Raw genomic sequence first — 16,120 nt, 5'->3', positions numbered from 1 at the left:
AGGTGACCAAGGGGGGTTTGAAGGAGAAAGGAAAGTTGCCTGGTTTTCATCTGAGTTTCTTGGAGGCTAAAGCCAAGGAGCATGTTGTTATGGGTAATTGGAGGACCGTCTGTACCTTGATTGCTGTGAGCATTTATGGGACCATACTGTTTCCTAATCAGAAGAACTTTTTGGATATTAATGCCATCCGTTTGTTTGTGTAGAGGAATCCTATTCCTACTCTAGTTGGGGATGTATATTACTCGGTCCATAATCGGAACGAGAAGCAACGTGGGGGACTGATCAGATGTTGTGCTCAGTTGCTGTATAAGTGGTTCGTGGGGTATTTGCCTTCCAGGGGTGCCTTTGCCTGTCTTGATCCTACTGTCAAGTGGTCAATCAGGTTGATGGGTTTGCGAGCCAAGGACATAGCTTGGACTCACAACGGTATGGCTGGACGAGATTTCATTTATAGTTGTGGGAGCTTTCCCAATGTGCCTCTTATAGGAGTTCAGGGTTGCATTAATTACAACCCGACGCTTCTTAGGAGACAAATGGGGTTTGCTGTGGAGGGTCCTCCTCTTGGACGAGAGATTCAGGAGTCTTTCTACTTCCCAATTGAGGGTAATCAGACAAAGTTGAGGCAAGTGTCTGATGAGTGGCGTGACATTCAGAGAAAGGGCAAGGTTCCTTTTGGCAAGGTTAACAACAGGTCTTTTCCTCCATTTGATGATTGGCTTAGGAAGAGGATTGAGCTCACACATCTACCATTTCCTGGAGGTGATCCTTGGTGTCCTACGATCGAGGGGCCACGTTCTTCTGTCAGCATGGAAGAGTTCCTTGAGATGAAGAAAGCCAGAGATCAGCTGCAAGCAGAGAAGACTGAGTTGGAGATGAGTGTTGCTAGAATTCAGATGGCTAATCAGGAAATCAAAGGGAAAATAGAAGATCAGGATAAGAGACACGCCATTGAGGTGAAGCGCTTTGAGATAGACACCGCTTATTATCGGAAGGTCAGCCAAGCTTTGGAGTCATCCACAAAGGAGTACGACATCACTAAGGAGAAGTTTGCTAGAGCCTTGAGGGACATTGAAGATGAGAAGAGGAGACAAATCCTTGTGAAGAATCAGAGAGATGCCAGAGTCAGAGTCCTTATCGCCGAGTGGGAAGCAAAGCTGAAGACCAAGGAAGAAGAGAACGTGAAGATTATTGCTGAGAGAGATCACTATCTTGCTGAGAGAGATCATTACTTCAGACAGATGAAGATTCACCAGAAGGAGATAGGGAGATTGCAGCAGGAGAACACTGAGCTTAGGTTCGCGGTGAAGTTAACAGGATGGTTGATGATGCAGAGCCGTCTGTAGGACCTCCTTCAGTGTAGACCTTTCTTATTTGTGTGGATTACCGTCAGGCCTGTTGACGGAATTCACTTGCTTGTATTTTCTTTCTGATTCTGGAAAATTGTAATTTGACTTGTATCAGCCTGATGTATGACTCTCGCTCTTATTGTGCACTTTTGGTATACAATGGTTATTTTCATTCAGTGATTGATCTCCAAGCTTTATTTGCTTTGCCGTTGCTTTATGCACATAGCACACACATGGTTAGGGGGTATCTTTGCTAAATCATATATCTCTGATCTGTATGGTGAACTCATTCGATGAATGTCAGAGTATTGCTGCCGAATTATTATCTGTCTCGATGAAACCAGGATCGAAAGACAGAGTGTTCCTCATATGGATAAATGTTGAATTCATGCATAATCATAATAACTTGTCTTCTATTTTGCAGGTGTCAGTTTCTAACGTGCTTGGTTGTTTCAGGAATCATTGCTCGTGCGCGTAGAGTCATTCCTCTGCACACAACACGTCCACACAGATACTTCACCAGACGTAACACGCCAAGGCTGATGGATCTACCCACACAGATATTCTCGAGCTGAAGGAGAAAATGAATGAACTAATCAACGTCATGCAAGGGTTTGCCGTCGGGCAGAAAGCACTTGCTGATAAAGTGGAGAAGCTCGAGCGAGCTTCAGCTGCTAACAGTGGTGTCAATTTAGAAGGTGTCTCTAACCATGGCCTTGGTGGTTCCAGGGATGGAGGAGATCTTGGAAAAAAGACAACTGCTGGCGTGGTGATCAACAATGGGGGTGGTTTTGGTGCTGCCACAAGCGGTAGACCAGGTCTGGTGGGCAATAATTTGAAGGACAGTCTGTTTCCTCCTTTCTTTGGGGCTGAAGAGGATAGAGAGGAAGACAGAGAAGCAGATCAATTCTCCATGTTGAATGAACAATTTGGCCAATATGGTGTTCAACCGCCAAATAAAGAGATTCGGGTGCTGGCATAAAAGATAAGGGCCTTAGAAAGCCATGCTACTCCAGGGTTTGTTAATATGTCAAATATGGGGCTGGTCGAGGGGATTGTGATCCCACAAAAGTTCAAAGCTCCTGCGTTTGACAAGTATAATGGGAGTTCTTTCCCGGAAACTCATCTTCAGGCTTTTGTCCGCAAGATTTCTGCTTATACCATGGACCAAAAGCTTTGGATGTACTTCTTCCAGGACAGTTTGTCTGGAGGGTCCTTGGAATGGTACACTAAGTTGAAGTCTTCTGACATTAAGAGTTGGCAGGATCTTGGCGATGCATTCTTTAAACAGTACCAGTTCAACGCTGACATGGCTCCTAGTCGTACCCAGCTGCAGGGTATGTCTCAGAAGCCTAATGAGGGGTTTAAAGAATATGCCCAGAGGTGGAGGGAGCTGGTTGCCCGAGTCCAACCTCCGTTGGTGGATAGAGAAATGTCAGATCTGTTTATGGGTACCCTGCAGGGGACATTTGCAGAAAGGATGGTTGGTTGCCCGGTTACTAACTTTGCCGATATTGTGGTGGCAGGAGAGAGAATTGAAAGTTGGTTGAGGATGGGGAAAATCCAGGGTAATGCTTCGTTATCTGGATCGAAGAAGCCCTTTGGAAATGGTCAGAGGAAGAAGGAGGGTGATACCAACGCTGTGTATACCCAAAGAGGACAGAGTATGGATCGTTATTACCAGCACACTGCTGCGGTAACCATTCCTGCTGATTATCAGCCTACACAACAACAGCAGCAACAACCGCAACAACAACGGCAACCATTTCAACAGAGACCGCAGAGGGCTGGGTATCAGGTGCGAGGGCGAATGAATGATCGTCAATTTGATAGACCACCTGTAACCTATTCATTCTTGCTGAAAAAGTTGAAGGATTTGGGGTTGGTTCAGCTGAGAACGTTGGCTCCGTTGAGACATGATCAGAGGCCTCCCAGTTTTGATGAGAATGCCAAATGTGAATTTCACTCAGGTGCCCCTGGACACAATGTAGAAAATTGCAAAGCTTTTAAGCATGTGGTCCAGGACTTAGTGGATTCCAAGGCAATCAACTTTGCTCCATCTCCAAATGTGAATGCTAATCCCATGCCTGCGCATGGTCAAATGGGGGTGAATGCAATTTCTGAAGATGGTAGAAGAATCGGGCTGTTGAGTGTGGATCAGTTGAAAACTCCGTTGGCTGAGGTCAAAAGGCAATTGTTGAAGAGTGGGGTTTTTCCGGGTTGTGATGACTGTTGTGCTGCGTGCATTGTTGTTCCTGATGGGTGTGTGTTACTGAGGGAGGCTATCCAGAGGCTGATGGATGAGGGAAGCCTCAGATTTGAGAAGGTTGATTTGGTGAAGGAAGATGTCTCCACCATAACCATTTACTTCGACCCGGTCGATTTGTCAACGTTGGCAGATGCGGCTCCAGTTACTATCACGGTACCTGGGCCAATTCCTTATGACAAAGATGACGCCGTGCCGTGGCATTATGGTGGAGAAGTCTATTGTAATGGGGAGAAGTTGGAGGATCAGGCTGCAAGTGAAACCACCGTTTCAAAGGTGGATAATGCCGGACCCAGTGGTTTCACTCGCAGTGGAAGGTTGTTCGCACCGGACACTTTGAGGAGTGGGGATGGAGAGAGAGAAAAGAAAGAAAAGGCCGAGGCTTTAGCCAGGGCAAGAGGGAAACAAGTGATAAATGAAGGTACTCCTGTGGTGACACCGGCGCCTGGTGGGTCGGAGAAAGAACTTGATGATGAAGCTGAAGAATTTTTGAGAATCATCAAGAAGTCAGAGTACAAGCTTGTTGACCATCTGCAGCAGACCCCATCTAAGATCTCAATCTTGTCGTTGTTGCTGAGCTCCGAGGGGCATAGAGAGGCTTTGCTGAAAATTCTGAAGAGGGCCTATGTTCCTCAAGAGATCACAATCAATCAGTTAGAGACGGTGGTGTCAAATGTCAATGCCAGCCATGGGCTGGGTTTCACTGATCTTGATCTAACTGTGGATGGGCGGAATCATAATCGGGCTTTACACATTGCTATGGAATGTAAAGGAGCCGTGCTTTCACATGTGTTGGTTGATACCGGATCGTCTTTAAATGTGTTGCCAAAGAAAGCCCTGGCAAAGCTGGACTGTGAAGGGTTAATCTTGACGCCCACTGACCTGATAGTGAGAGCTTTTGACGGTTCGAAGCGGGCTGTGTTCGGGGAAGTGGAGCTCCCGGTGAAGATCGGGCCTGAGGTGTTCAAGTCGGTATTTTATGTCATGGATATTCAGCCGACATACAGTTGCCTGTTGGGTAGACCATGGATTCATGCTGCTGGGGCGGTGACTTCGACTTTGCACCAGAAATTGAAGTATATCTGGGACGGGCAGGTCGTCACAGTCTGTGGAGAGGAAGATATCTTCGTCAGCCACCTATCATCGTTCAAATACATGGAAATGGACGGTGAAATTGTGGAAACACCAAGTCAAGCATTCGAAACCGTTAAGGTGGAGAATGCTCTTTTTGCCAAAGAAGAGGAGAAACCGTCCATTTCTTCATACAAGCAGGCCGCTGAGGTGGTGAAGAATGGGGAAGCTCCGGGTTGGGGGAAGATGATGGACATCGCCGCCAAGAAGGATAGATTCGGGGTTGGTTATCAGCCGGGCCGAGGCTCGTCTGGACAAGGTAGAGGACGTCGTTCGTCATTCACGTTCACCAGTGCTGGAATGCTGGATCCAGATCACATCTGCATGGTGGGTGAAGAAGTCGACAGTGACTGTGAGATGGATCAATGGATAAAGCCGTGCGTACCAAGGATGGAAGTCCAGAATTGGAAGGCCGAAAAGATCATCACTGTAACTCTACTTGAAGAGTAATATTTTCTGTTTTCAATTTTATTTGCATGAAAGCCATACGTTTTGCCCGAAACGTAATGGTTCATTGTAAGGGCCACCTCATGTTTCATTTTGCAAAATTTGCATCATAAATAAAAGGATGTTTTTCAATTAAAAGCAGTGTTCCCTGTTTTTTCATTTATTTTTGCAGTTTAAAAACAAAAATAAAAATAAAAATGGCAATGTTTTCATTTTCCTTTTCAATTTGTCTCGCTCCGGTTCTAAAGCAATGCATGAATCAACATTCATGCAGATGCGATTTCTCGCCGGATCTCATTGATAACAATCCTGTTACACCTTCATATGACTTCGACAATCCGATCTATCATGCCGAAGAAGAAGGCGAAGAAGATTGTGAACTGCCGGGGGAATTAGCCAGGTTGTTGAAACAAGAGGAGAAGGTGATTCAGCCACACGAGGAGCAAGTTGAGATTGTGAATCTGGGTACTGACGAGGTCAGAAAAGAAGTGAAAGTTGGGGCTGCTTTGGAGGAAAGTGTCAAGAGCAGAATGGTAGCATTGTTGAAAGAGTATGTTGATATCTTCGCCTGGTCGTATCAAGATATGCCAGGGTTGGATACCGATATTGTTGTGCACAAGCTACCGTTGAGAGTAGATTGTCCTCCAGTGAAGCAGAAGTTGCGCAGAACTCGACCCGAGATGGCCATGAAAATTAAAGAGGAAGTGCAGAAGCAGTGGGATGCTGGTTTCCTAGCTGTCACTAATTATCCACCTTGGGTTGCTAACATTGTGCCAGTGCCGAAGAAAGATGGGAAGGTGAGAATGTGTGTGGATTACCGAGATTTGAACAGAGCTAGCCCGAAGGATGATTTCCCACTACCTCACATTGATGTGTTGGTAGATAATACAGCTCAGTTCTCGGTGTTTTCCTTCATGGATGGCTTTTCTGGCTATAATCAAATCAAAATGTCGCCAGATGATATGGAGAAAACAACGTTCATCACACCGTGGGGAACTTTTTGTTATAAGGTGATGCCATTCGGTCTCAAGAACGCCGGTGCTACTTATCAGAGAGCCATGGTGACTTTGTTTCATGATATGATTCATCATGAAATCGAATGCTATGTTGATGACATGATAGCAAAGTCCCAAACAGAAGAGGGGCATCTGGTAGATCTGGCCAAGTTATTTGACCGGTTGAGACGGTTCAGACTGAGGTTGAATCCGAACAAGTGCACTTTCGGAGTGCGGTCCGGTAAATTACTGGGGTTCATTGTAAGTGAAAAAGGAATCGAGGTTGATCCTGCTAAAGTAAAAGCAATAAGAGAAATGCCTGAACCGAGAACAAAGAAGGAGGTTCGTGGTTTCTTAGGTAGATTGAACTACATTTCACGGTTCATATCTCATCTAACAGCCACGTGTGAACCCATATTCAAGTTATTGAGGAAAGATCAAACGGTCAGGTGGAATAATGATTGCCAAGCGGCATTTGAAAAAATAAAAGAGTATTTGCAGGAGCCTCCGATTCTGATGCCTCCTGTGGAGGGACGACCGTTAATCCTGTACTTGACGGTCCTCGAGGGGTCTATGGGGTGTGTATTGGGGCAGCATGACGAGTCTGGTCGAAAAGAGCATGCTATATACTACCTTAGCAAAAAGTTTACCGACTGTGAGACAAGATATTCACTGCTCGAGAAAACTTGCTGTGCTTTGGTCTGGGATGCTCGCCGACTGAGGCAGTATATGCTGGTTCATACCACTTTATTGATTTCCAAGATGGATCCAATCAAGTACATTTTTGAGAAGCCATCATTGACCGGACGGGTTGCGAGGTGGCAAATGATTTTGACCGAATATGATATCCAGTATACCTCTCAGAAAGCAATAAAAGGGAGTGTATTGTCTGATTATCTCGCCCAGCAACCTATTGAGGATTATCAACCGATGAAGTTTGAATTCCCCGATGAGGACATCATGTTTCTCAAATCGAAAGATTGCGAGGAACCAATCCCGGAGGAGGGGCCTGACCCTGAATCCGAATGGATTCTGATGTTTGATGGTGCCGTTAACATGAATGGTAGTGGTGTTGGTGCTGTTTTAGTTACGCCGAAAGGATCCCATATTCCTTTTGCTGCCCGGCTAACATTTGAGTGTACCAACAACGTGGCTGAATACGAAGCTTGTATCTTGGGGATTGAAGAGGCGATTGATTTGAGGATCAAAAACCTTGTTATATATGGAGATTCAGCTTTGGTTGTGAATCAGGTTAACGGGAAATGGTATACACATCAATCTCATTTAATTCCATACCGGGATTATACGAGGAGACTGTTGACGTTTTTCACCAAGGTGAAAATGCATCATGTGCCTAGAGAAGAGAATCCGTTGGCAGATGCTTTGGCTACTCTGGCTGCCTTGATTAAGGTGCAGTGGTGGAATCAGTTCCCAAGTGTTGAGGTGGGGCGTCTGGATAGACCGGCTTATGTGTTTGCTGTTGAGACAGTGCTTGATGATGAGAAGCCGTGGTAATATGATATCAAGCGCTATTTGGAAACCCAAGAGTATCCTGAGGGGGCATCCAAGAAGGACCGAAAGACTCTGCGGAGGTTGGCCATGGTGTTCTATCTGAATAAGGATGGGGTTTTGTACAAGAGGAATTTTGATTGGGTCTTGCTCAGATGTGTTGATGACAAAGAAGCAAGCCAATTGATGAAAGAGGTTCACGAAGGGTCGTTCGGTACCCATGCCAGTGGGAATGCGATGGTGAAGAAGCTGCTGAGGGCAGGTTATTATTGGATGACAATGGAGGCCCAATGTTTCAACTTCGTGCGGAAGTGTCATAAATGCCAGATTTATGCTGACAAGGTGCACGTGCCTCCAAATCCGTTGAGTTTAATGTCATCTCCGTGGCCGTTCTCTATGTGGGGCATCGATATGATTGGGAAGATTGAGCCTACGGCTTCGAATGAGCACCAGTTCATATTAGTGGCTATTGATTACTTCACCAAGTGGGTGGAAGCAGCCTCTTATGCAAATGTGACGAAGCAGGTCGTTGCCAGATTTCTCAAGAGAGACATCATTTGCAGATATGGGGTTCCCGAGAGAATCATTACTGATAATGGTTCTAATTTGAACAATAAGATGATGGTAGAACTGTGCCGGGAATTCAAGATCGAGCATCACAATTCCTCTCCTTATCGTCCGAAGATGAATGAGGCGGTTGAGGTAGCCAATAAGAATATTAAGAAGATTGTGTAGAAGATGGTTGTGACCTATAAGGATTGGCACGAGATGTTGCCGTTTGCATTGCATGGGTATCGAACTTCGGTACGTACATCTACTGGGGCAACGCCTTTCTCGTTGGTATATGGAATGGAAGCCGTACTACCGATTGAGGTTCAAATTCCCTCTTTGAGAGTCCTGATGGACGTGAAGTTGCAAGAGGCTGAATGGGTAAGGACCCGATATGAAGAGTTGAGCCTGATTGAGGAAAAGAGGCTGGCGGCCATTTGTCATTGGCAGTTGTACCAGCAGCGGATGAAGCGTGCTTTCGACCGAAAAGTACGACCTCGTGTGTATCATGTGGGTGATATGGTGCTGAAAAGGATCCTTCCTCCTCAAAACGATCGTAGGGGCAAATGGACACCCAATTATGAAGGTCCATTTGTGGTCAAGAAGGTTTTCTCTGGCGGAGCCTTGTTGTTAACGACCATGGATGGCGAAGATTTTCCATCCCCTGTGAATGCGGACGCAGTTAAAAAATACTTCGTATAAAGAGACCCGCTGGACGAAAAGAATAAAATAGTCCAGGCAAAAATGGGCATCCCGGCGAACCGAAAAAAAAATGAAAAGGTTCGGGCAAAAATTAGGGATAAAAAAGAGAAAGATGTACACCCGGCAAATCGAAAACCTGAAAGGGCGGCTTGGGCAAAAAAGGGTATCCCGGTGGACTGAAAACCCGAAAGGGCGGTCCAGGCAAAAGAGGGATTGAAACGAACAACTGCGTCTGGCATGATCGTTTTTACTTTGGATATGACATGGATAGTCCCCGGTAGGGATCAGTCGGAATCGTCTTGTTCAGAAGGCAAAAGGCACGGAAAGTCTGAGGACATATGGGGTGTAACCGAGTTGGAACTCGATGAGATCACGGTTTCATATTGCCATTAGGATATATTTTTCCTTTTGTGCGCAATTACCTCTTTTCAGGAATTGCTTCCTTTGTATTGCTCAGTTATGAGCCGCACTTTTTCAATCAATAAATGCATATTCAGTCAAATAATTTTGTTTTTGTTTTCATTACCGCTTTGATTGCAAAAACATTCAATTGTTTGTGATAAAGAATCTTTGCATTTTAAGACATACATGTCCCTTCCAATGCATGTTCATAAGATTGAAAACTTGAAATCTTATTCGGAAGGTTGAGTGACCCAGGTGTTGAAGCTTTGGCATACCTGGGGCACGTTTTAGCTAACGATCTTTTTTGCAGGTGCTGTTAGACATTTTCACTCACTTGCAGGTTGTGATGTGAAGCTTTTTTGACAAAAGATCCCCGTGGAGTCCAATCAGGGACAAGGGACTGAGAGACGGCGAAAGACGTACGACGATCCTTGAGGTTAATCAAGAAGACTCTTCAAAGTCTGAGGACTGGAAAGTTTGTATGAATCCGTGAAGTACGGAGAAGTCGGGAATACAAGGTGATGAATCAGAAAAGTCCAGACGAGTCTGGGAGCTCTCAAAAGTGGAAAGCTGACACTGGATTTGGATGTTGAATACCAAGGTTCGACGAGTCGACGGGTGTTCTGCGCCAGACTTTCCTTGTTTCCCCAAGCAGGGTTGGGATTGTTACCTCCCCAGCAGATTCAAGGTTTGTGACTTCCCTAGCTGGGTCGGGATGGTTATCTCTCCAGCGGGTTTTAAATCGGTGTTTCCTCAGCAGCTAGGCCTGAGAGTTGCTATTTCCTCAGCGGAGGTGTCCGTGGCTGGTTTTTCCCCAGCAAGTCAAAGACTGTTGTTTCCCCACAGAGTGCGTTGGTGTTTTATTCCCCAGCGAAGTACTCAGGCAGGTCGGGTTCAATGAAGGTCATCCCTGACAAGGGTTGCCTATTTCCCAGCAGCAGTGCTATTCCCCAGCAGGGTGGAGGTTGGAGCGATGGCGAGTTCCTCAGCAAAGTGCCTTGAGTTCCCCAGAAGAGTCCCTTGAGGGGGATACTTTTTATGCATTCATCATGTAGATAAGCATAGCATGTTGCATAATTAATTGCGTAGCATTTCCATGATTATGGAGTATTACGCTAAAAATCATCATGCATAAGCATTGCAAGCATAAGATAGTCTCAAGCCGTGGTTACTGTTTGAGAGGTGGTTTCGCCAGAAGGTGAAGATGTTACTCCGAGGAGTTTGGCATCGTGATTTTGAATCAACAGTATTCCCCAGTAGTGCGATATTGGAGGAAGGATTTCTGTCGGACGGAGATGGAAATGATAATCAGAAAAGTTTCGGGGTCTAAGAAAAGAACAAAAATAAAAGTAAAGAGAGAAAAATCCCCAGCTGGGCGCAATTTGTTCGTTTGCTAGGGTTGAATAGAGGATAGCATGCTCATGGCTTGTTATCCCCAACATGGGTCGTTGGCACGCGTGCCGCCTCATTTATCATTGTTCCTTATCTTTGCCGATGCTGACAGGCATGACACAGTTTCCGATTTTCAGATCGAAGAAGTTTCCGACGATCAGGTCGAAGTACTTGTGGCACTCAGGCCAGTTTCCGATTTTCAGATCGAAGAAGTTTCCGACGATCAGGTCGAAGAACTTGTGGCATTCAGGCCAGTTTCCGATTTTTAGATCGAAGAAGTTTCCGACGTTCAGGTCGAAGTACTTGTGGCACTCAGGCCAGTTTCCGATTTTCAGATCGAAGAAGTTTCCGACGCTCAGGTCGATGTAACTTGTGGCACTCAGGCCAGTTTCCGATTTTCAGATCGAAGAAGTTTCCGACGCTCAGGTCGATGTAACTTGTGGCACTCAGGCCAGGTTTCCGGTGTTCAGGCCGAGGTGGCACTCAGGCCAGTTTCTGATTTTCAGATCGAAGAAGCTTCCGAAGTTCAGATCGATGCAGCTTGCGGCACTCAGGCCAGCTTTCCGGTATTCAGACCGAAGTGGCGTTCAGGCCAGTTGTTGGGCATTCAAGCCAATCTCTCGGTGATCAGACCGATATCAATACTCCCAGATACTATGATGTTCAGTAGTCAGACTGATGAGCGGCGTTCAGACCATGGTATTCCTGTGTTACCATTTATTTTGGTATACAGGTCAACATTCTGTTTCGGTGTTCAGGCCGACTTTCTCCGTACCACACGGATTCTTCTTTTGAGAATTGCTTCTTCGCCGATTCTGACAGGCATTGTTAATTATTTCCCATCGGAGTGCAAATTGTTCGTCTGTTCTTGGTATTCAATCACTCTTCACCCTGATCATCTGAAAGCCGAGGCTGTTCATATCGACAGGTCCACAGTGGATTGAATAGGGGCAGCTGTAACACCTCAAAATTTACCCTCCTCTCTTGGGACTAGCTTAGCATATTGCATCTCATTTTTAGGACATTAGGCATTACATCTTTGCATATCATATGGAAACAATGAGCAAGTCATCCTCCTAGGTCTTTCTCAGAAGATAGAGAGGTTAAGAGATGCAAGCCTAAGGGTCTCATGAATTGATCATTAATCATCTGAGGTTTGTGCTTCAATTAGGGTTTCTTGGTTCCTCAAGGAGGTTGAGTATTATTTTGGTTAAAATGGTACATCATCATCATCATCATTCATTATTTCTGATCAAGCTCCTTGGGATTAGGGTTTTGACCTCTGGTCAACCCTAGTCAGTTGCATTCTACCAATCAGGGTTTTTCAAGGAGATGAGGTCTTTATTGAGATGGAGATCATCATGTGATTTTATTGAGCTTGTATAAGCTAGGGTTTCATTTTGGAGTTATTTCATCAAGAGGTTGAGGCTCAAAATCATCTGTGCATGGCCAAGTCATCTGTCAACCATAAAAGTCAACTGCCAAGTCAACTATGGATTTGGAGGTGGGAAGAGGTTAGAAATACTTCATTCATGTTCAAACAAGTCTCATTTGACATTTCAAACATCAACATTGAAGAATTTGAAGTCAGATCAAGACTTTCCAAAAATAGAAAGTGACCTGTAATTTGAACTTGCCAAAAATGGAAAGGTTTTCAACTCAAGATTACATCATCAAGAAAGCTTCAAATGAAATTTTGTTGAACATGAAAGTTGTATATCTTTCTATCCCATTTCCAAAAAGTTCAAGATCATCAATTTCTCATGTGTGGTTAAGGAGATATGATCAAAACTTGACCAAGTGTACATGGAACTTCAAATGAGCATAACTTCTCAACCATAACTCCAAATTGGATGGCTCTTTTTGCATTCTTCTCCTTATGATCTCTAGTTTCCAAATCCTACATTGCATTACATGAATTATATTCACATTATCATTTGATAATTCCTTGGATTTTTGGAGGGAAAACTTGAAATTTAAAATTGGTGCATGGCTTGATCATTTTACCATTACCATTGGCTCTAAAAATGCATTTTAAGTGAAATTGAATAGAATTCGTGTACTGTTCATTCATGCATTTCATGCATAAGGGTGAAAAACCAAATTTTGCCAAAACACCTTGAAACTTAATCCATTCCATTAGCATTTTGTTTAAGCTTAATTAAACATGATTAGGGGGAGGTATAAAAGCCAAACCCTAACTGTTTTTCAGGGGAGCTCTCATAAATTCAGATCTAGATCAAATTCACAAAACTTTTCTCTCAAAATTTTCTTTCATTTTCTTCAAACAAATTGCATTTATCTTGATCAATTCATCTTTCTGAAGCATCGTTGAGCAAGATTGAACATAGATCCATAGCAAATCGTGCCTGTTTGAAGCATATTGAAGCTTGAACTCATCCATGGTGAATTAAAATTCTGGTTGAGTTAAGTGCAATTGAACTTCAAGCTTTCATCCAATCAACTATACAAGCATTATAGAAGAAGTTTGGAGCATTGCAAGGCCTGAATCACACGAATTCCAAATCTGCACTTCAAGAGGTCACCAAATCGAATCTCTCTTTTCTCAAAATTATTGTGATATTATTGTAGATCTTGATGTGCTGATCATGCTGAGCTTTGAACCATGAATTTCCATGCAATATTGACTGAGTTAGGTTAAGTTGAATTTTCATGTGTGAAACTTGATTTGCTCGATGCCATGCGTACATGATGATCCATGCTTAGTTTGTGTTAGATTCGTGATCTATGATGAATATACTACATGTTGATGTGCTCATTTGTGAAATCTGGAAAAAATGTTCTTGATCATTGATGAACATCCACTGTTCATAAGCCACGCGTTGAAGAAGATGATGCAGTCCTTTAGGGAACGATTTTGATTCATTTTACCACGTAAATCCGTTGCTCATGTGTTTCTAGTAGGGTTCAAATCTGATTGGTTAAAACATTTCCTATGCACGCTTCATATTGGCTGTCTCCGCTTTGACTTATGTTTGACTGCCAACGCATTAAGTGAAACGACTGTGTTTCACATTCAGCGCGCCATTTTAAATTCAAATTAAATAAATAATTCCATTTTATTTCATTTTATTTATCACATTTTATTTCATTTCATTTTCAATCTTTAAAAAATCAAAACAAATTGAATATTGCTCCAAAAAATACCAGGTTTTTTGCATTATGATCCTTGTGCTCTCTACTTTTTTATCACCATGATTTTGCAAGTTGTGCTTGGCTGGATAATTTTTTGCCCTAGGATATTTGAACATGTATGCTATTTTGACATTGCCTTGCTTATTCATTTTTGAAATGCTGGTGTTTGATCCAATGAATTGGAAATTTGCATGATGAAACTAGACACTTTGCTTGACATTTTGGTGTTGATTTGGTATTTTTATCATGTGTCATTTCTGTTTTATGATCATGTTAAGTTAGGTGTGACAATTTGTGTCACACCTTTGCTTGTTCAACTTATGTGATGTGTTTGCCATGCCAAATGATTTCCAATTGTCCTGATTTTTTGTGTGATGCATATTATGAATGTTGTGATTGCTCATGAATTTTTTTGGAATTTTTTGGATCATTTCTGATTTAATTGAGATTTTTCATTCTGGTTGGTCACATTTGAGCTTTAAAATTGCCTTGAACTTCAATTGATCATGAAATGGATTTGGTAATTGATATTGGTATGAGACCTTTTGGATTGTTTCAAGATGTGTTTGAAGTTGATTCATGTTAATTTTTAGCTTCTGTTTTAGATTTTTTCTCCATCTTTGACCCTAGGCTTTGACCTAGTGGTTTGTTGCTTATGTTTGAGCTTTGATTTCAGGTTAAGCATTCAAGTTCCATGGTTAATGATGCTCCATTCATTTGAGCATTGATGTTTGCTTGTGATTACTAACATTATGTGTTTTGTAGGTTGGTGGTAACTCATTTGAGTTTGCCTTTTGGCTTACACCTTTTGTACATTGGGATTGTCTGTTGCTTATTAACTGTTATCTGTTTGTCTGAACACTGTACTGATTTGTATGATGTTTCCACAGGTACTTAAGTTGCTTTAAGTTCATTTTGAACTTGCTTTTGCTTGGTTGCTTAACCACTTAGGTATAATATCTTTGACTTCATGTAGTCTGGAAGACCTGTCCTGTTATGTGGGCAGGCACCTGTCTGAAGCCCTCCTTAAGAGGCAATGCTTGTGAATGTTTATTTTTGTGCCAAGCAGGAAAAGTCCTCTTATGAGGCAATTGGCAGATAAAAGAGATGTGCAATCCATCTCCTGCTATTCAGTGTGTCATTCACTTTGCTCACACACCTTGTGTTGATGCATTGTGGATATCAACCCAAGATCTTTGTTGTGTCAGTCATATGTGGAGAAGAGTTCCAACTTTTTAAACTCCCACACTTTCATTTGTCTGAAGCTCTCCCAGGCCAGGGATAAGAGCTGTGAGGTCTTACCCTCACTTCCCATTTCATCTGCTTCACCCTAACTCTCAATGTTAGGGTTAAGAGCTAACTACACCCGATTCCAGTTGGCTTGTGTTTCACAGCCTAACCTTGTATGAGCCCAATTGTTTGCATATAGTGTGTGTGCTTGCTTTGTGTGCTTGTATGAGTTTGCTTGTGTTGTTTAGGATAGCTTGCTGCCTGTGCAAGTTAGATAGAAACCTCAACCTAGGGCCATTGTGGATTACATGATAACTATTAGGCTCGAGTCAGTCTCCCTTCTAGTTTGTCATTTCCCAGTCTCTGGTTAGGAGAAAGTTTCTCCCCTGTTAAGGGGAACTACGTTGCCCTGATCCTCATACCAGATGAGGTACGTAGGCAGGAGATCGTACGAGATCTCTCCGGGCACTCTTTTCCTTTGTTGGTGTGTGTTTGCTTGACAACTAGCAGGCTCGAGTTCCAGACTCCCTGTTAGCTTGTTTGTTCAACTTTTTTTTTGTTGCTTTTGACGACTCAGCGTCCGGTTACCCTTTGTGTGTGTTTGGAGTCCGACGTAAGCCCAGCGATTGGCAGTTGGTTTCCTGTGTCTTGTTTGCTTGTTGGAGTCTGACGTAAGTCCAGCGATTGGCAGTTGGTTTCCTGAGTGTGTTTGTTGGTTCGGAGTCTGATGTAAGTCCAGTGATTGGCGTTCGGTTTCCATGTTTGCCTGTTTGTGTGGAGTCTGACGTAAGCCCAGCGATTGGCAGTCGGTTTCTTGTGTGTGTGTGTTTTGAATCGGCGTGCGTGAGCCGAACTACGGTAGCTCTGATTCTCATTCCAGATGAGATACGTAGGCATAGGATGCGATATCCTAGCGAGCCCGTTTCCCCCTCTTCTTCCACCTGTGTTTTATTCCAGTGTATGTGTGCATTCTTTTGAGTAGTGTTTAGCAACCT

The sequence above is a fragment of the Lathyrus oleraceus genome, chromosome 3 (assembly GCF_024323335.1).
Source record: "Lathyrus oleraceus cultivar Zhongwan6 chromosome 3, CAAS_Psat_ZW6_1.0, whole genome shotgun sequence".
Classification (NCBI taxonomy): domain Eukaryota; kingdom Viridiplantae; phylum Streptophyta; class Magnoliopsida; order Fabales; family Fabaceae; genus Lathyrus; species Lathyrus oleraceus.
This window is presented reverse-complemented; position numbering follows the sequence as displayed.